General features: G+C 39.6%; 1 protein-coding gene across 1 annotated transcript in view; it reads right to left on the bottom strand.

The window, feature by feature from the left end:
* LOC116831759 (cadherin-7) overlaps nucleotides 1-20,639 on the bottom strand; it is a 104,488-nt gene that overhangs the window by 73,526 nt on the left and 10,323 nt on the right. The window lies entirely within an intron of this gene.

Genomic DNA, 20,639 nt, shown 5'->3' on the forward strand with positions numbered 1-20,639 from the left:
GGAATCTGCCTATGAGTGTTGGAACCTGCTGTCCCGCCACCTAGCCCCTCGGGTGCAGTGCTAAACTGTCAGAAAACTACTTCTTAAACTCAGCCCTTGGTCAAAATTCCACCCCAAAGGTGTGAATCTTTTGGTTTAAAGGTATGTCTACACTGCAATATCCCTCACTTTCTAGCTCACTCTTCCCTTTTGAGGCCTGGGGGGAACCACTGGCATCCAGGCAGGCAAGATGTCCCCTCTTCATGGAGCTATATCTAGTCTTCCTCCCTCATGGAGCCCCTTCACCACTTCTGTGACCTTGTTCTATCCTGCACCACACTTAAGGTGGTCCACTTACGCATTTCCAGAATTCAGGACATTCTGGGAATGGTGTGACCTTGATCTCATGGTGCATATGAAATCGTGCCACATGAAGGATGCCATTTTGAAGAGTGTGCCGCTCTGCCCTGCTGGTGTGATTTTGCCTGCATGAAGCATGTGAGGTCAGGCTGACGGGGGCAGAGCGGTGTGCTCTTCAAAGTGGCATCCTCCACCTGATGCTGGACAAACCCCTATTTGGTTTTGTGTCGGTACCGAACTGGAGGACAAACCATCCAAAAAGAGGATTGTCTGCTTTAAAACTGGACAAATGGCCTGCCTATCCACATTTTCTCTTTCTGTCTTCTCCTCCTGTTCTTGCGTGGTCAGCTGCTTAAACCTAACTGGCTTCCTTTGTTCTGTCTTTGAGGTAACTTTCCACTGCTCCTGCCTCCCCCCTCCCTTCATATGAGTTAAACTAAGACTAGTTTTTTAAGGATGCAGATCATCCATTGTTCAAGTGTTTGTGTCTAAATAGGATTGTTGAATTCGAAGCACTATCCCATTGTATCTCTGGTGCTACAGATTTTGTCAGCAGTGATGGACATATAGGCATTCATGACATGGCAGTTTTTCATTATGCAACTTGATATTATGAATCTGAATTAAAAAATCATACAGATATAGCCCCGGTTCAGCACACTAAGCTGGATGGATAGGTGGATAAGGAAGCAAGAAGAGGCTATCCAAATGCCATTTTCTTTTCTTGGGCAACAACAGAGTGCCAGCCTAGAAACAGAGCCCTGGAAGGCCTTCAGTCTATGCAAATGGAAAAATATTGGTTTGACAGAGGGCAAATATGTTTGTATGAAATGTCCAAAACAAAAACACCATGAATTAAATACTCTACTGGTCAAAGAACTGATTTAATCAGCCCTACCAATTAAAACAAAAGTAATAATAAAAATATTCAGAGGAAAACAGGTTTGCTCTTAACATGCTTTGTCCTCTGAAACATAGAATATCAGGGTTGGAAGGGACCTCAGGAAGTCATCTAGCCCAATCCGCTGCTCAAAGCAGGACCAATCCCCAACTAAATTCCCAAATGGCCCCCTCAACGATTGAACTCACAACCTGGGGTTTAGCAGGTCAATGCTCAAACCACTGAGCTAGCCAAAATGACATTGTGAAAATCTGTATTAATTGCTTCCCAATTTATTGCATATCTAATGGGCTCAATGGACAAGTGAAAAGCAAACTGTCTATCTTGCAACCTTAATCAAGTCTTGTAAAGCTGTGGTCTACTAGTCTGCTGCATCATCTCTAGAAATAAAAGTCCTGCAGTTATACCAGGAAAAACTGTCTGATTTTCAAATTCTGCTCTCATCAAACGTATAGTCACATTGCCCACAACTGGATTACACAGGATTAACTCATTGGAACCTCATAAAGAATTCTGTAGATGATACACACACACGCGCACAAATAGAAAACAGCTCACTCTCTCTCTCTCAGCACTGTTGGCTCAGCAGGCCTAACAGAAATAAAAAGCAGAACAACTATTTTTGTCACCAAAGAAAGCAGATATGATTGATTCTTACAGGGAGCTGATCTGTTGTGTAAGCAAGCACCTCATTTTACACAGTCACTTTTCAGAGTAAAATCACACTTTAAACAAAAGTAACATATGGAAATATACAAGAAGCCTTTGAAACATTCTAAAAGGACATCCAGCTTAAGGTATGAACTTCCTCTCCTTAACTATCAATATCAAAGAGCTCTCTGAGCTGAATTATATGTGCTAGTTCATTATTATTAGAAATAGTAGTAGTATATCTTATTTGTATTATGGTGGTGCCTAGGAGCTCCAGACATGGACCAGGACCCCACTGTGTTAGATGCTGTACAAAAATGGGACAAAAAGATGATCTCTGCCCCCAAGGAGTTTACAATCTTAGAATTGTATCATTTCTTTGTTCACCAGTTCAATAAACTTTACAACAGATTTTAGGGACACAAAATATGGACAAACAAATTTCTCTTTCCAAGATTCTGTAAAACTTTGTGAGTCAAAATAATATACTCTGGCATTTATGAATGTTAGCCTCTTAAAATCTCTGCTAAAATATTATTTTATCCTCTGTCACATATTATTAAAGAATCTCTTACTCTTTTGGACTGGAAAAACCTATCCAATCTTATGTGATATAAACAACTACAATACCTCCATTGTCACCAACTAAGCTAGCAGCATATCTTGGTTTTGTCAGTGGATTAGGAGAGTGTTGAACACATTGTCCATCATTAATTGTACTCACACTTTCAACAGAACAATCTAATCATTGAAAAAAAAATGTCTGGTTTCAACACATTACTCTGTACAACCACTCTCCTTGAATTCACTGAACACATCTTCTCTGTTATGGATAAAGGGCTGTTTACAGGTGCTATAATGTTGGACTCAATGAAAACTTTTAACACTGTTAATCACTCCATTCTTTATTACAACTTTATTCTTCTGATCTTAATGTTCAAGCCATAATTTGTTTCACATGATATCTTGCTAATCATTCTGTAAAGTAATTTTCCAGGGAAGTGAATCTGAACTACAACTGTTAATTCTTAATACTGTGGTGCAAGGCAGTGTTCCTGTTTCCTCTTTATGGCTTAAGAATTTCTCCAATATTTGCATGAAAAGTATGAGACTGTAACCCACTGGTGAGTGTGTATGAAAGGTCCCCCTCTGTGTGTATGAAAGGTCCACGGAGAATATAAATTTGTCACAGTCCCAACCCAACAGCATTGGCTCTTCAGCTCAAACTATCAAGACTCTTGCTTTTTAACTCTGGAGGTTCCTGGTTAAAACCATGGTGCATCAGCCAAGATGGCAGCTTTCCTACGAGGTCAATGGGATCTGATTTAATTAGTTTATTTTCCTCTTTCCTTTTATTTTGTAGTTAGTAAAATTAGAAAAGGTTCTGAATTAACAGACTTGGAGACTGAAGTTTTGACTCGGACAGTTACAGCAGAGGCTATGATAGCGTATGCTTTCTTACACTGGTATATAATAATACTGCCAATTATTATTAATTTATTTTTGTTTAATAATAAACCATTAGAAACTAATGAAGATTGTGTGCAAATAACTATTTTAATAAAAACGGGAATGAAATCTTTGGAAAATTTGAGCATGCAATAAATAAATCACCTGATCTAGACTATACACATTATGTGGGCACTGAGAATAATAATGAATAGAATTAGCTGAAATTTGTCACATTTTGGGAATATAAAAAGGATTTATATTATTTTTAGTTATCTATATTGATCCACTGACAGCAGAAAACTCATTGATATTAGAACAGGGGTAGGCAACCTATGGCATGCATGCCAAAGGCGGCAAGCAAGTTGATTTTCAGTGACACTTACACTGCCTGTGTCCTGGTCACCAGTCCGGGACACAGGCACTGCATTTTAATTTAATTTTAAATGAAGCTTCTTAAATATTTGGAAACCTTATTTACTTTACATACAACAATAGTTTAGTTATATATTATAGACTTATAGAAAGAGACCTTCTAAAAACATTTAAATGTATTACTGGCATGTGAAACCTTAAATTAGAGTGAATAAATGAAGACTCGGCACACCGCTTCTGAAAGGTTGCCAATCCTTGTATCAGAAGAAATTTAAATATATCTATTTTCAAAGAAAAGCATAGAAAAGAATAGAGATCCTGATAGTGACCAACCTGTAAGTCAAAATTGTATACCTTGTACAATAATGGAACAAATTTTAAAATGGAAAACTCCTAAACTTCTAGATGATGGAATCAAAACTCCAACAACATGGGTTTCTAAAGAACAGTGTTGTTAATCAAAAAAAACTTTATTGCTTTTTTTTCCCTTTAGACAAAATTATTAAATTAGTTGATTGTGAGTAAATAGTAGATATAATTTTTGATTTCACATAGTATCTTAGAAAAAAAACTAATCAAGAAGTACCATTATCAGTGGACCTGGAGTTAAAGGGCCCAAGTGCTCTGGAGGGGACACCACTGGAACATGGAACACAGAGGAATAGGCTGAAAGCAACTCATTGGCATGGACAGAGAAGTCCACAGAGTTTAACAAAGTTCCAGTTGTTCAACTTAACCTGCATTCAGCTTCAGTCTTTGTGAAAGAAACATGATGGCAGCATCTGAGCTATGAGTTCTCTGAAGTACAGCAGCTGGTAACATGAGCCATGGTACTTGGTTTGAAGCCCCCTGGATTTTGCAGACAAAAATCTAGCCTAGGAATGGACTCCAGTAGAAGGAGGAATTTTAGATGTACATAGACCTGGCCAGGCAGGAGAATAAACACTTGCTTCAATCAGCTTGCATACAAACTCACTCACATAGACTGAAAGCCAATCGCATGATATTCTTATCGATAAACTAGGCAAATACAATTTAGATGGTGCTACTATAAGGTGGGTGCATAACTGGCTGGATAACCATACTCAGAGAGTAGTTATTAATGGTTCCCAGTCCTGCTGGAAAAGTATAACAAGTGGGGGTCTGCAGGGGTCTGGTTTGGGACCAACTCTATTCAATATCTTCATCAATGACTTAGATATTGGAATAGAAAGTACGCTTATTAAGTTTGCAGATGATACCAAACTGGGAGGGATTGCAACTGCTTTGGAGGACAGGGTCAAAATTCAAAATGATCTGGACAAATTGGAGAAATGGTCTGAGGTAAACCGGATGAAGTTCAATAAAGACAAATGCAAAGTGCTCCACTTAGGAAGGAACAATCAGTTTCACACATACAGAATGGGAAGAGACTGTCTAGGAAGGAGTATGGCAGAAAGAGATCTAGGGGTCATAGTGGACCACAAGCTAAATATGAGTCAACAGTGTGATACTGTTGCAAAAAAAGCAAACGTGATTCTGGGATGCATTAACAGGTGTGTTGTAAACAAGACACGAGAAGTCATTCTTCCGCTCTACTCTGCGCTGGTTAGGCCTCAACTGGAGTATTGTGTCCAGTTCTGGGCACCGCATTTCAAGAAAGATGTGGAGAAATTGGAGAGGGTCCAGAGAAGAGCAACAAGAATGATTAAAGGTCTTGAGAACATGACCTATGAAGGAAGGCTGAAAGAATTGGGTTTATTTAGTTTGGAAAAGAGAAGACTGAGAGGGGACATGATAGCAGTTTTCAGGTATCTAAAAGGGTGTCATCAGGAGGAGGGAGAAAACTTGTTCACCTTAGCCTCTAATGATAGAACAAGAAGCAATGGGCTTAAACTGCAGCAAGGGAGATTTAGGTTGGACATTAGGAAAAAGTTCCTAACTGTCAGGGTGGTTAAACACTGGAATAAATTGCCTAGGGAGGTTGTGGAATCTCCATGTCTGGAGATATTTAAGAGTAGGTTAGATAAATGTCTATCAGGGATGGTCTAGACAGTATTTGGTCTTGCCCTGAGAGCAGGGGACTGGACTCGATGACCGCTCGAGGTCCCTTCTAGTCCTAGAGTCTATGAATCTATGAAGGACCTAAAGCAAAATGATTAATGCCAAAGTATCAATTTGGGGAAATGTATCTGTTGAGGTACTGAAAGGAATCAGTGTAAGATCTCAGCTAACATTTTCAAAAGCACCTAAGTGAATTAAAAGCCTAAATCCCATATTCAAGATATTTAGCAACAGATATTTAGGAGCCTAAGTCCCATTGAACTCAACGAGATTTAAACTCCTAAGGGTAGGCTATACTACTCACTGGATCGGCGAGTAGTGTTCGATGTATCAGGGATTGATTTATCATGTCTCATCTAGACATGATAAATCGATCCACGAATTGACGCCCGTATTCCATCTCAGCAGGAGGAGTAAGCAGAGTGGACAGGGGTGGTCAACTTGCCACCGTCAGGATGGCCAGGTAAGTCGAACTAAGATACTTCGACTTCAGCTATGTGAATAGCATAGCTGAAGTTGCGTATCTTAGTTCGAATCCCCCCACTAGTGTAGCCCAGCCCTCAGTAACGTAAAGACTTCTGAAAACGTTACCTGTGGTTTTATTAAACATCTACATAATCTAGAACAGGATGAAAGCAGCATATTCGTAAAAATTACCAATAATAAATTAACGGGAGTTGAAAAACTAGTAAGACTAAAGAAATAATAAAAAGGGAACTAGAGAATTTCTAAAACATTAAAATGAAATTCATCTTAGAAAAATATAAAGTAATACTGAATGAAAACCCTATTCCACTAAACAGCACTATCTGACTGGTCAGAAGGGCTTTGGGTTTCTAGGCTGGGATGTCATTGACCTGGTTTGCTGTGTCATTGGTGTAGCAACAACTGGAATTGGGTTAATAATCAAGTGGACTCAGAGTGTTACCTCCAGCTCCTTAAGGATGTGTATACAGTGGTGTCAACCTGCCTCTGACAACTTTCTGAGAAAGTTCTGCCTCTGAAAAATTCCAATGCATAATATACACAGTGCTCTAAGCAGAAACAAACAAAAACAACCTCCCTCCCCGTCCCCCGCCCAACTATGATCATAAATACCTCCAGGTACAGGAAAATAAAGGGGATAAGTATACCGGGGGGAAAGGACTTGAAAGGAATAGATAATAGTCTATAAAACAATCAGTTTATCCATTAACAGACCCCAAAACCCAGCTGTTTGCTCCATTCGGTCCCTTAGCCTTCTGCATGTGACCGTAAAGGTACAGCTAGTAGATTAATGCTAAAATAATATTTTTAAGAGCTCCCTTTTCTTTTGGCCATTGCTGGCGTACAGATGGTCTGCAAAGTGCAGCCAATGGATCAAGAGCAACTTTAAACCACTTTCAGGAATATAAGCCAAATGAAAATGACATGTTGAAGTGGTTCTTGAAGACACATAAGCCCACAGCGATCCTGTGCTTAAAATCCAGGTGTTTTAAATCCAATACAAATAAAAATCCAACACCGCACCTGTCCTCTCTCCAAGGTTTCACTAACTAAACCATGATCGACGGAGCATCCCCAAGGTTTCACTAACTAAACCATGATCGACGGAGCATCCCCTGGAGTATTCACTCCAGTCAGAGTGTGATGTACATGGGCATCTAAGGGATCCCAGCTAGCTAGCCAGTCCACAACAGACAGTCTGAACTGTGGAGCCCCTTGTAGTCTTTGTTACTATTTTCCCCTCCAATAAAGTAACCCTGATGTCCTCCTTTCCTTATTTGCTCTGCCATACTCAGCATGGCATTGGCTGCGGAAGAGAGAACAGAACAACTGGTTGCAAGAGCTACTGTTTCCATTGCCAGGGAAAATTTTATAGTGGTGCAATGGACTTCACTCTCTCAAGAGCACTGGCCATATAATGCCTCTGACATAAGTATGTTGCACTGTCAGGGGGTGACTCAGGAAGAGGATGTTGCATTCAGTAGGGGGGGAAATCCTGAAAGGCAGCTATGCTTAATAACCTCCACCCAGTGGTGGTAGTGGACATCAGTTTGCAATATAGTATGGTATAAAAAGGGGCATGCAACTTTTGAGTTGTAAAATCTGCATAGTATAATGGAGCAGGAGGTAACAGTTTCCTTCTGCAGCTCTTGATTAGCTGAAGCTATAATATACTGTTCACTTCTGGGCTTTTCATTACCAGGAAGAGACTGAAAAATTGGATGAGTGAAAAAAAGAGCAATAAAAATGATCAGAGGGCTAGAGCAGTGGCTCTCAACCTTCCCAGATTACAGTATCCCTTTCAGGAGTCTGGTTAGTCTTGCGTACCCCCAAGTTCCACCTTACTTAAAAACTACTTGCTTACAAATCAGACATAAAGATACAAAAGTGTAACCGTACACTATTACTGAAAAATTGCTTAATTTCTCATTTTTACAATATTATAAAATAAATCAATTGGAATATAAATATTGTACTTACATTTCAGTGTATAGTATATAGAGTAGTCTCTATGAAATTTTAGTTTGTACTGACTTGGCAAATGCTTTTTATGTAGCCTGTTGTAAAATGAGGCAAATATCTAGATGAGCTGATGTACCCCCTGGAAGACCTCTGCATACACCCAGGGATACTGGTACCCCGGTTGAGAACCACTGGGCTAGAGGGCAGATTAATGAGGAAATATTACAAGAATGAAACATACATATTGCTTGACTAAACAATAGCTAAGTGGTTGCGGGAAGGGGCATAATAACAGTCTACAAATATTTGAAGAATATAAACACCTAGGCGTGAGAGGAGTTAATTAATGGTCTTCAAATAAACCCCACACAGTATCACAGTTCTGTAACTTAAAAGGGAAACATAAAAATGTATAACACAATTTCAAGGAAGTTTACACAATGTAACTTAAGCACCTTTAATGGAAAGCTAGTTAAAACTATTTACTTATTTATGGTATAATATGTATGCTGTTGTGACATATCTAGGCAAAAAAAAAATGGGTATATGCTTCCCAGATTGTGATTGAAAATCTTTCATTGTTGTAGAAGCACAAGCTAAAATTATATTAGCAGAACACTCGTGTAACCTTATAGAAAAAACTGAACGGGCTTTGATTTACTAGCAGGTAGGAATTTCAAGTTAGTACTTCAGTGAGAAATATTTTAACAGCTTATCCTCTTTGTACTGTATCTAAGGCTACATATACTGTATCTAAATCTACTGCATCCAAAGTGTAATTTGCAGCTCATGTAGAAATCAGCATGCTAACTTTAACCAAGCTAGATTGCTAAAAATAGCAGGGAGGGTATGGTGGAGCAGGATTCAGAGTTGCCATGTACAGGTCGCTGTGTTCTCACTGATAATTTTAGCAACCTGGCTAGACCAATGCTATCACACAAAATACAACCTGACTGCAGTGCAGATATAGTTTAAGAATCAGACTTGTTCTTAATTTTCCAATGCATTACACAGAGACACAAACCTTTGGGCTCAAGACTCCTTCTACTCACACCAGTTTTTTACATCAATGTAACTCACTAGCTCCATCAATACAGTTGCTCCTGATTTCCATATATGTGAAAGGATAATAACGCCATGTGACTCCAGTTCATTTCAGGGGAAGTCAGAACCCAGACATCACTTGGAAAATGCAGGGCTTTATTCATTTCTCTCAGTCCACAAAAAAGTGGTAGCATTTTTGATCCAGATATTCCTTTCCTGTTCCTAAAATGTATCTTGTTCATCCACGGGAAACTCTATCAAACACTAAGATAAGCTGCAGTCTACCAAGAACACAGAACTTTAGGAAGTTAAGGCATGCTTTTTCCACTGCTAAACTGTGGAATATATTGCCACCTGTTGTCCATCAAATCTCAGCACTCTTTGTTTAATAACTTGTAGAGTTAAATCTTGTGACTGGATTTTAAAAGATGGACTGAATAATTTTATTGCCAAAAATAACATAATTACGCATGTGCTGTAACAGAGTCAGTATCACTTATGCTTCAGAGTGTAAACTGATCATCTCAGTTTGTACCTCTTTGAAAAGTGGCAGGATACATCCATTTAACCAGAGCTGCAACACCCATCCTAGGTGTCTGGGCATCGGGCCACATCCCCTAGCAGAATGGCCACTCCCTCTTATATCTCCAATATAATACAGGCATTAGGACTGAATCTTCAGCTCTACCCCACTGTACAATCAGCAAAGCACATTATAGAGTATTCACCTTCTTCTGAAGCATTCAGTATTGTCCCCCCTGGAGGCAGAATACTGAGCAACACAGACTGAGAGTCTGAGACATCATGGAAAATTCTGTGACCTTTATGTATCTTCAAAAGGTACATGTACATATTACAAATTACTGTACTGTACTTGCATCTCAGTGATTTCCTGTTCCATTTGCACTGTTTGTCTTCCTGTGTATTTTAGATTTATATATCTTCATACATATACAAGGACAAGGATCCAGTCTTTCAAAACACTATTGAGCACTGGGGCTATTCAAGGCAGCACATGCAAAACTTGTCTCTAAACATCTGGAAGACTGAGTCTTGAACATACACTATTTTTTACCGCACATGTATTTTCCAGCTTTGGTTGCCCCTGCCATTTTACCACATGTTCCTTCAATATTTCTAGTTGGTCTTCCTCTTCAGCTTTTCCTAAACTAAAATGAGTGATCTTAAATAATGATTGTACAAAATAAATGTTAAACAAGTGAGGTATTCTTTTGATTGTTTGTTTTAAACTGGAAGAAAATAAACTTTGGTAAGCAAGATAGATGTTTTCTATATAACCAAGAAATATAAAGGGAAATGCTTTGAATTTGACTAACAAAAGTTCAATTGTTATGCAAATATGTACTCCAAGTCATTAATATTATATTGAGGATATGAGACTGATGGTTATTCTGCATCTTTTTGCATTTGAAAAAAATATATTTACCCTAAGATAAAAATCCATACATAATCCTTCTCCTATCAATGTTTTGGGGGCAAAATAAAATATGCATTTTATGCTATTATAACCTGCCAGACCCTTCATAGTTTATAGCTTAGCAGCAGCATATTTATACAATATATTTTTTGTCCAAAGCAAAAGGTACAGCAAAAATACGGGTGCTAATTTAAATTAACTGTATGATTCCTTTCTTCCTCATATGAAAGTACTGAAAAATATCTCCAATATAATACAGAGCATATAACAAAACCATGGTTGCTCTTTGAAGTTGAAAGAATTAGAAATAGAAAATTTCCAGCTACGGTAGTTAATTGAACTATAAAATTATAAAAGCTAATACTACTCACTAACCAGAACATGAACATAAAGAATATACAAGCAATTAGGGCTATGTCTTGCTTCTACAAAAATCAATGGGAGTTAGGCCATTGAGTTCAGCGAGAGCAAAAGATAGGCTTTTTTTCCTTTATTAAGAAGTTGTTTAGGTGTTGTGAGTTTTGTTTTTGTTTTTCCTCTTGAGACAGCACAGATGAATGAGACAAAAGTAAATGTATCTTCTGATGTTCCATTACAAAGCAAAAAGCAAAATAGATAATCTGGGTTAGGACACAAATATTGGAATGTAAAGGAATGTAGACTTTCACCAATACTGACAAATATAGATCAGCTGTAGTGTTCCTGAAATACAGTACATGTGGAATTGTGGAACTGATACAATATAACTACTTTGAAGAACTTAGTTATTACTGTGTGCCCAGCTAGGAATGGGTTATATGCACACATGGGTTGGGACAAAGTGAGACACAGTGAGGGATCTAGCTTTACACTCCATTTTTGATATTTTATGCATACAAAAGGTTATATAATATTTTTAATTGGAACACAGAACCTCCTATGCCCCAATTCCCCATTCAGATGTAGCTGACGTTACAGAATACAGGGAACTGATTGTTGCTCATTGATCCTCATCCATCCAGCCCCATTGGAAGCTGGGGCAGCAGGAGACCTTCTTTAACTTCCACCATTGGTGGAAGCTGGAACTCATGTGATGGCCACCACTTTGGCTGACACATTCAGGACTGAATCAGAGCTAAAAGCATTAGCTTGTATAGCTTGCACTAAAAAGTCAATCCTCTCTAAGTGGGGCTTTATGGTCACATATTCTCTTCAGATCAGACACAAAGGAGAATCTGTAATACACACTCATTAATGGGGAGGGGAGGAAATCAGGCATAACAGAGCTCAGCTCCACCGTACCTCCACCTGCCCCTGACATGCACCCCTCCTGCACTCTGTGCACTCTCTCCTCTCAAGTATGTTGTCAGTGTAGAGGAGATGTACACTTACATAGGGGAAATTCTGCAACACAAATCTCCATTATGTTTAAGTTTACTTGGCTGTGCACTCAAAGCAAACTTTGAGCCTTTAATCTTTAGAAACTAGGACATACAGGATCTCCAAGTGTCTTTAAACAAGTCATAAATGCTCTAACAAAGAGAGAAAGTTCATACAGAAAAAAGACCCACATGCACTCACACATACACGTATACATACACACAGGAATATGGTTTGTATGTATTAGATCTTTCCATTAGAAACATCTTGTCAAGTCTCTAGAATTATGGAAGAAACAACGGGTTGTAACAAGAAGGCAAAGTTGTCATTTAACAGCTGGAGAAACAGAGTCTAGAAGAGATGGCACAAGCACTACAATGCAAGTAATAGCCCATAGCACAGCAATAGGTCCAGCATTACTTTATGGTTGTGAGAGATGAAAAACACTTAATACCTGGAATGAAAGCCTGATGGGTTTGTAGATAGACATTTGTGTCAAATGCTTCAGGAAGGTTTGGCGAAAAATGTCAAAGTAAAGAGAAAGATTGCCCGGAAGAGATGCAGTATGCTAGCAGATTGTAAAAGAAACAAACTTGCTAGGCATGTTTCTGATATCACCTCACATTGCATTCCTCGGACTTTGGAGAAGACCTATGAACAGCCAGCTAGGCACTGGCATGGAGGACAAGGGGTCCAAACATACGTCCTGACCTGTTGTTGGCCACAAATGAGAGACAAATCTTAAAGATGGGACAAACAGTTATCAGAGCATGAAGTTTAAAATGATGTAGGATTCTTTTATTTTATTTTTTTTTAGGATAAACAGCATTACCAATAACTTCCATTTAATGGTCCTGCATTTCAGATTTCAGTAATTTGCAACAATAAAAGTATATGACAGAGGTAAAACTGCACAATTAGTCATGGTCAAAAGCTATGGGTACAGAACTAAAGAACAAGTTCAGAAGATGAAAAGGAGGAGAAATGCTAGTGCAAGACAAAAGGAAAGGAAAGCAAATAAACTAAAAAAAATAAGCTGAAGCAGCATTAGCTTGAGTGTCATCAAAATTTTAAATCTGCTCATGTCCTCATACAGAAAAGGCATTTTCTGATAACTAGTCAAGCATGCATGAGACCTGCATCTACAGTAGGTCACTGCAAAATTAGCTTTTACTTTTCTATATTGTTAGAGAAGCCCTTAAAACAGGAGTCCCCAACGTGGTGCCCACGGATGCCATGGCATCCGTCAGGGTGTCTAAGTGCGCCCGCATACTGGTCGGTGGACTAACATCCGCCAAAGTGCTGCCACGGTGCATCATTCAGAGGCTTCGCCACCAAAATGCCACCAATTTTTGGCAGTATTTTGGCAGCAACACCTCTGGATGACGTTGCTTGTTGGCAGCATTTTGGCACTGCCACTTGTCGGTGGAATTTCGGTGGATGCTTGTCTACCGCCATGGTCCTCTGTGGCTCGTCATCTGGCGCCCGCCAGACGAAAAAGGTTGGGGACCACTGACTTAAAAAATAGTTTAAAATAACTTCTTGAAGAAACATCAAGCATAATGCTATTGGTGAAGGCCACTGGCCAATCAAAATGCAGAACTGCTATTAAAAGATGATCTAAATAGCATGACTGTGTCATTGAAGAAAAGTTCAGGTGAGGGCAACAGTGGTGATGTCACCACTTCCACAAAACTTTCCCTTCCACAATACCTCACATTAAATGTTAGTGTTCTATCTTATGCTAAAGGATCAAAAAAGTGACACTGTCCACTTCCTAGTTCAGTACGTATCCCATTAGCTCTTTCAATCACACTACCTTTTCTAATAAATAAATTAGGTCTAAATTGTCCTTGGCCCTTGTGTGGGTGCATGAGTGAGGTTGTAAGGAATCTTCTTCCCATTAAATCTCCTCCAGAAAGAGCAATGCTTACAGGACTGCAAAGACTACTTCCTCCTGTTGTACCTTGGGAACACAACCCAGCTCTAAGGTGATGGGGAGGAAATAGGGCCATAGCCCATGCCATTTATCACCACACAAGCCCATAAACCTGACCAGGAACACAGAGGGGAGCTTGCAGCCCCTTGTATGCTCTAGAGCAAAATGGGTAGTGTGGCTGTGCACAGCCCCTAAGATAGACATGCTGAAATATCTACGTAGAGTTTAGATTCGTTTTAGTTCTCATTTGTTTCAAATAGCGGCAGCACTTGCAGTGCAATATCATTGACAAGAATGGTGGTGTCCCTTTTTACTTAAGGAATCAACTGTTATCACTTTGTATTATATGAAGCAATAAAGAGCGACTGAGACTGATAAACTTCAGATGCACAACAGAATTGTTTCATCAATCTCCAGCTTATACATATTATGCAACAGAAAAAGGCATAGACAAGAAAAACTTGCAAATATACATATTTCCTCCATGTGAGTCTGAAATGACTGTGTGGCTACTTTTTCATATTTCCCAGAAAGACATGGCTAGGAAATATAGTGCAAGACCACTTAAAATATTTGGGAGCCCAGATGAAAGTGACCATAACTTGGCATTTGCTTGCAGTTTCAGAGCTCAATTGAGAATTTGTCCCACAGTGTCAATGACAAATTCTTTGGTGGTAATTTCTAATAATTGATGAATAGCCAATATTTGTATTAAGAGGTCTTCAGCTTTCCTACATTACTTTCTTCACTGAAGAAATCTCCTCAACTCTTCAGGAATTGGTGTACCATCCTATTGGCAGGAGTTAGACTGAAAGGCCAACATTTTCAAAGTGTACTAGGTTGGGCACCCCAAAATTAAATCCCACAAAATAAATGGCTAGTTCTGAAAATGGTGGGCTATGCTCTTTGGGGTAGTTCTTTGTTGCTCTAGTCTATGTGTTCTGTACAGTGTGCTGTATGTTTTTGGAATAGCATTAATAATGTATGTGAATATCGTCCCTCCTTCATCAGGCCTCCATCTCCTACCTTTATAGTAAGGCGAAAGAAATGTCCCGTATCCTAATAAATCTCCTCTCCTGGCCTCAAGAAGAAAAGGAAGGAGAGCACACTCTCCATCCCAGTAATCCTCTTTCACAGGCCTGACAGGGCTGGAAAAAAACCACTACCATCTCTCATTTGGTCATACAAAAAGAGAGGAGACATCTGGACCATTCCATTCCCCTACCCATGGATTCCCTTTCCCAAATGTCACACTACATATATATACACTCTCTTAAATATACTGGCTCTACAGGCAGTGGGCTAATGGTCTTCTACCTACTCATTAGTCCACAGGATTCTGGCATGTCTCAGCCAGAGAAGTAAGAGGCCTTTATCAGTAAGTGTTTATGAGACAGTGTAGATTGTAGGGGAAAAGATGTGGCTTGATTATCTGGCTCCAATTAAGAACATTTAATAACCATACAGTATGAGCCTATTTGTCCAATCTCCCCTCTCAAAAACTGTAGATAGAGTAAGTGGGCCACCTGACCACCGTATTATAAAAAATAGGAGGAAGGAGAGGAGCAGGTGATTGTCCTCTGCACATGTTAGTACAGGAGATGGGACAAGTGGGATAGAATGATACAGGACTACACTTCAAAAGAAAGTGTGAGTTGCATAAGCGTTCGGGCCTACAACTACTTATCACCATCTCATCCATGGTGGTTTCCACAGACCAGTTGTAAGATTAGGGCCCTAGTTTTTGAGTTCTTTGGGGAAGGGACAATGTCTACCATGTTGTACAGCATCTAGTTAAACCGGGCTCTGATCTTGATTGGGACTTTAGGACACAGCTGCAATATAAATTAATAATAATAATTACATTTATACATCTTGGCCCATATTTGAAAATTGTGTCCAATTATCTTTTTAACTTCAAGTAGTTAAGAGAAAGCACCAAGAAGCATCTAACGAATAAGCAAAATGGGGCTGGGAGCCAGCAAATCCTGAGTTCTTAAATCCTGCCATTTAAAAGTCCACAGGAATTTTTCTTCTTTTTCCTTTGTGTTTTGTTTGCAGAATCTTTCAGATCCTATTGAGAGGATGGATCTCATTAAATATATTGCACATAACTGGATATGGACAGCACCGCTCCCATTGCTCCCAAATTTGGAAGATTTTAGAATCCAGATCTGGGTTTGGATCTGATTTTTACAGCTAGTGCCTCTCTCTAGACAAACGCTGATTAAATTAGTGAAGCCAGAAATCAGACTATAAACTAGTACACTCTCATTCACAGTCTTCTTCTCTTTTCCTGATTTGTTTATGTGTTTATTTGTTTGTTTGCTTGTTTAGACAGGCAAAAAATGAAAGAGGTTGCCGCTGAATGAGATCTGGTGTCATGCAATTTCTCACAATGCTCTTGTGGAGACCGAAATTCTTACCAGCGTTTTCTCCAAAAAAAAAAACAAAATGAAGAGAACATTACGGTTACAGGGTTAAGCAATCAAGAAAATAGACAATTCCCAAGTTATCGTTGCACTCACAATTTTAACTCTGACCCCGGTGCATATACGTTTCCACACAGACTTTAATTACACGATCACATATTGGTTCTCAAATAGTACAATGTAATAGCATACAATTTTTCTACAGCTTTAAACACACATACACAGAATTGTTTAGTACTGCGCACTATTATTTGTATGCCAAACAGGCTTCATTAAAGTAATTTATATGGAAAATACACAGTAAGGCATTCTTACACAAAATACTGCAGAGTAATAGTAAACATTTGCCAACAAATATAAGCCACCTAAGTTTCCAGATAAATTGGTTTCAGAGTTGACTGGCTTATCCCCTACATTTAACCTCTGGTATGCATGAATGCTCAGCTCGATTTGCTAAATAATTTCATATTCAGTTAGATTTGCTAAATAATTAACTGCTGCATCCTCTGAACTGTACCTGAGGTATGCTGTGCTGATGGATGGAAAGAAATTGTGCCATATATGGCTAAGCACTTTATCCTATTGGATATTAAGCACATTCCAGAAGCACTGAACATAATGCAGGATTGAGCCATTGTGATAGGGTGTCCACCACACACAAGGCCTGAAGCACTAAACTAAACAATTCTCTGCATGCCTGTATAAAGCAGTAGAAAAAATGCATGCTATTATATTATATTACAGGGATCATCAACCTTTGGCATGAGGCCCATCAGGGAAATCTGCTGGCGGACCAGGACGGTTTGTTTACCTGCAATGAACACAGGTTCAGCCAATTGCAGCTCCCACTGGCCACGGTTCATCGTTCCAGGCCAATGGGGTCTCCAGGAAGCGGCATGGGCCAAGGGATGTGCTGATCACCACTTCCCACAGCCCTCAATACCTGCGGATGCTGCAGGTAAACACACCGCCCCAGCCTTCCAGCAGATTTCCCTGACAGGCCATGTGCCAAAGGTTGCCGATCCCTGTTACATTATTTGAGAACCAGTATATGACCATGTAATCAAAATATGTGTGGAAACACATATGCACCAGGGGGCAGAATTAAAATTAACCTATAGGCTGCCACTGGAGGAAAGCCAGGTAGTGCTAAGACCTAATTTGCTGATGAAGTTCAGCTGGGGGAGAAGGTGGGCCAGATTTATAAAGACACGAAGCTGGCAACAGAAAGGGACTGCAGGGAGGTAGTCTGTCATCACTACCTAGGAAAAGGGAGATGTTGAGGCTACAGTGCCAGGTAGCCTGCAGTTAATCCCTGGAAAGAAGGAAAACCCAAAGAGGTGAGGGAGCCAGAAAATAGAACTGAAAAGTAGGAAGGAGTCCAGGGGAAGAGCAACATGATCTGAGAGTGAGCAGGCCACCGCTACTAGAGACAGGATCCCTGGACTGGAACCTGAAGTACCGAGTTGGCTCAGGTTCCCTACCAGCCACTGGGGAGGTGACACCATCAGGGTAGTGCATGAGAAGACAGCCTAAGGCCTTTGATATGAAAAGTCTTTGATATACCAGAAGGGGAAGACTATAATGACCTAGCCGGAGGGCCAAACCATGAAGACAGAGCCACAGGGAATGTGAGATAAATGACAGGGTGTGTAGTGACTAGCACAGTGGGTGTCAGACCTGAGTGGAGCTAATCCCCAGATACAGCCACAAGGAGGTGCCCAGTGGTGAGTAGAGTGCCCCTGTGACAGACCTGAACCCTTAAAATTCAAATCTTGGAGAGAAAAGAATGTATATAAACAGGTTAAGGGTCTCATTCTCCTCTGACTTGTAACAGTTTTAAACTGATGTACCTCCCCCAACAATAGTGAAGTTACACCTGATTTACATCAATGTGACAGAAGAAGCAGACCCTGTTTAATATAGAAGTATATTGATCTATTATGGCAGTGGAAATTGTTTAAGGATACAAGAATGTAATATTACAAAACACTCCATATATTCATCTGAAGTCTAGAAAAACTATGATATTATATCATTTGAAAAAAAATATTATGGGTGAAATCCTGGCTCTATTGAAGTCAATGGGAATGTGACCATTGACTTCACTGGGGCTATGACTTCACCCTCTGCAATCAGGTACCTGATGTGTCAAAATGCATACAAAGAGGAAGACAAAATTAATGTTAAGCCTGCATTTAACGTTGGCACTTTGTGACTTTGCATGATTTCCCATGCAACTCTAATGTCCTCTAACACTGTTTTTTAAACTGAAATGCCTAAGGCTTCTTAAAGAAAATGATAGGAAAACACATACCATAATGTGGATCTATCTGTCTAAATATTATTGAAATGCTTTATCCCACACAGTTTCTGAGGGCTCCAGGAAGGTGTCTTGTCCTGTGCAGTTAGACCTGGACTGAACCTTGCAATGCATTTTGAACAAGGAGCTATGCACAGCTGAACTGTCCCCAAGAGCAGAGCAGATTGAAATGTGACTTGAATTTGGTCCTGTTTCCCCCTTGCTATCCCAACTATCCCAACACAGCTTGCTTCCCACTCTCCTGGAACACTGGGGTTCAAGGCTCACCCAGTCACCGCTCCCACCTTTCCACTCACCAATCATTTGCATGGAGGTGGAAGCAGCAGCTCACCTGTGCCTGCTCACTCCACAATGTTACAGTTCCCCATTCAGAAAAGTAACTCTGCATTCCTTCACTCCCCTGTATGGAAGCATGGCTAAAGTCACAATCTGACCCATAGGACGTCCACACTACAGATCCCCTTTCCTGTTAACATTATGATCAGTGCATCTTCTCTTACAATATGCACAGCACGGGGTATTTTTCAATAAAGCACTGTCTCTCTTCCACATGCAAATTTATGTCTGTATTTTCTGTATCTGCAAAATGATTTTCTGGTGCAAATATAAGTTCTGGTACCAGCAAAACATTTTATGAATGAAAAAGAAAAATAGGCAGCATACAAATTGTGCCTTGAAACAGAGAGCTCATACTGTAATCCAGCTTCTGAAAATGTACCCCTACATGAGAGAAGAGTGCCTTTGGAGGCCTGCCTCATTCACTATGCACCTTCAATAAATACCTCACTGTACCACTAAATTAGACATTCACGTGTGGTGTGGATTTCTTTACTTGTGTATGGTACTGCTATAATGAGAACTTCGATGCAAAATGTACTAAACATGTGCCAAATGTGAATTGCAATGGATCAAATCAAAACCAACTTTCTCTAAAACATCTGTAGATATTTCTCAGCTAGGACTATTTCCAAGCCAAACTTCAACTTTCTACTACTAGTCAAAAGTGGCTGAATATTTAAACAGACCTATACCTTCAGACAGAGATCAAGCTGGAACAATTTCAGCCTCAAAGGTTGAAACCCATAAATGACTGAAAATAGGGTATCAGAATGGAAACTCTTACATAACCTTAAATATAGCAGGCCTTTTCATGACTCTTATAATAAGAAATAACTGGAATCTGATCATCTCATCATCTCTGATCCTAGTAGGTCTTTAATGGGCTCAGCTGGGCAAGGTGCTTAGAACTCTGACCCCTCCCAAGCACAACACTTAATCATGGGCATAAGCATAATAGCCGTCCCTCTTTTGATCTTTTTGGGGCTACTCATGTGGTTAAAGCACCTGGCAGGATAAAGGAGTACTCAACTTTGCAAACACTTACACCATAAGTAATTTTGACATCACTGGGATGGATCACATATATACCAAAATTTCATATACCCAAATGTTTGCATTAGTAGGCTTCGAATTCTTTTATTTGGACCTTGGCTCTTATCGACTTCTTATAAACTTTTATAATTTTGCCAGGAATAATTATTATATTGTATTTTATGTTTGCTTTAATTTAGCCAAGAAACTAACTACATCTATTAATGTGTGTATATTTCTTAATAAGAAACTAGATTGTAAAATAGGAGACAAATGTTTCTTTCAATAAACAATTACCAGAGATATTAAATAAAACCTAACCATTTCTCATTTGGAAAGGTACTGATCAAGCTATATTACATGCCACCACAAAACAGTGACTAAGCTTAGGCCCTGTTTCACAGCTGCGCTCAGTATGCAGCTAAAGGGGCTACAAAAGAGCCATTTGGGACTCCCCTGATGCTGGAGGTTGTTTTATACTGGCCCAGTGCCCCCTTTAGTGTAGCCCAGCATTTGGATTGTGCTAA

Source organism: Chelonoidis abingdonii, chromosome 2 (assembly GCF_003597395.2).
Source record: "Chelonoidis abingdonii isolate Lonesome George chromosome 2, CheloAbing_2.0, whole genome shotgun sequence".
NCBI lineage: Eukaryota > Metazoa > Chordata > Testudines > Testudinidae > Chelonoidis > Chelonoidis abingdonii.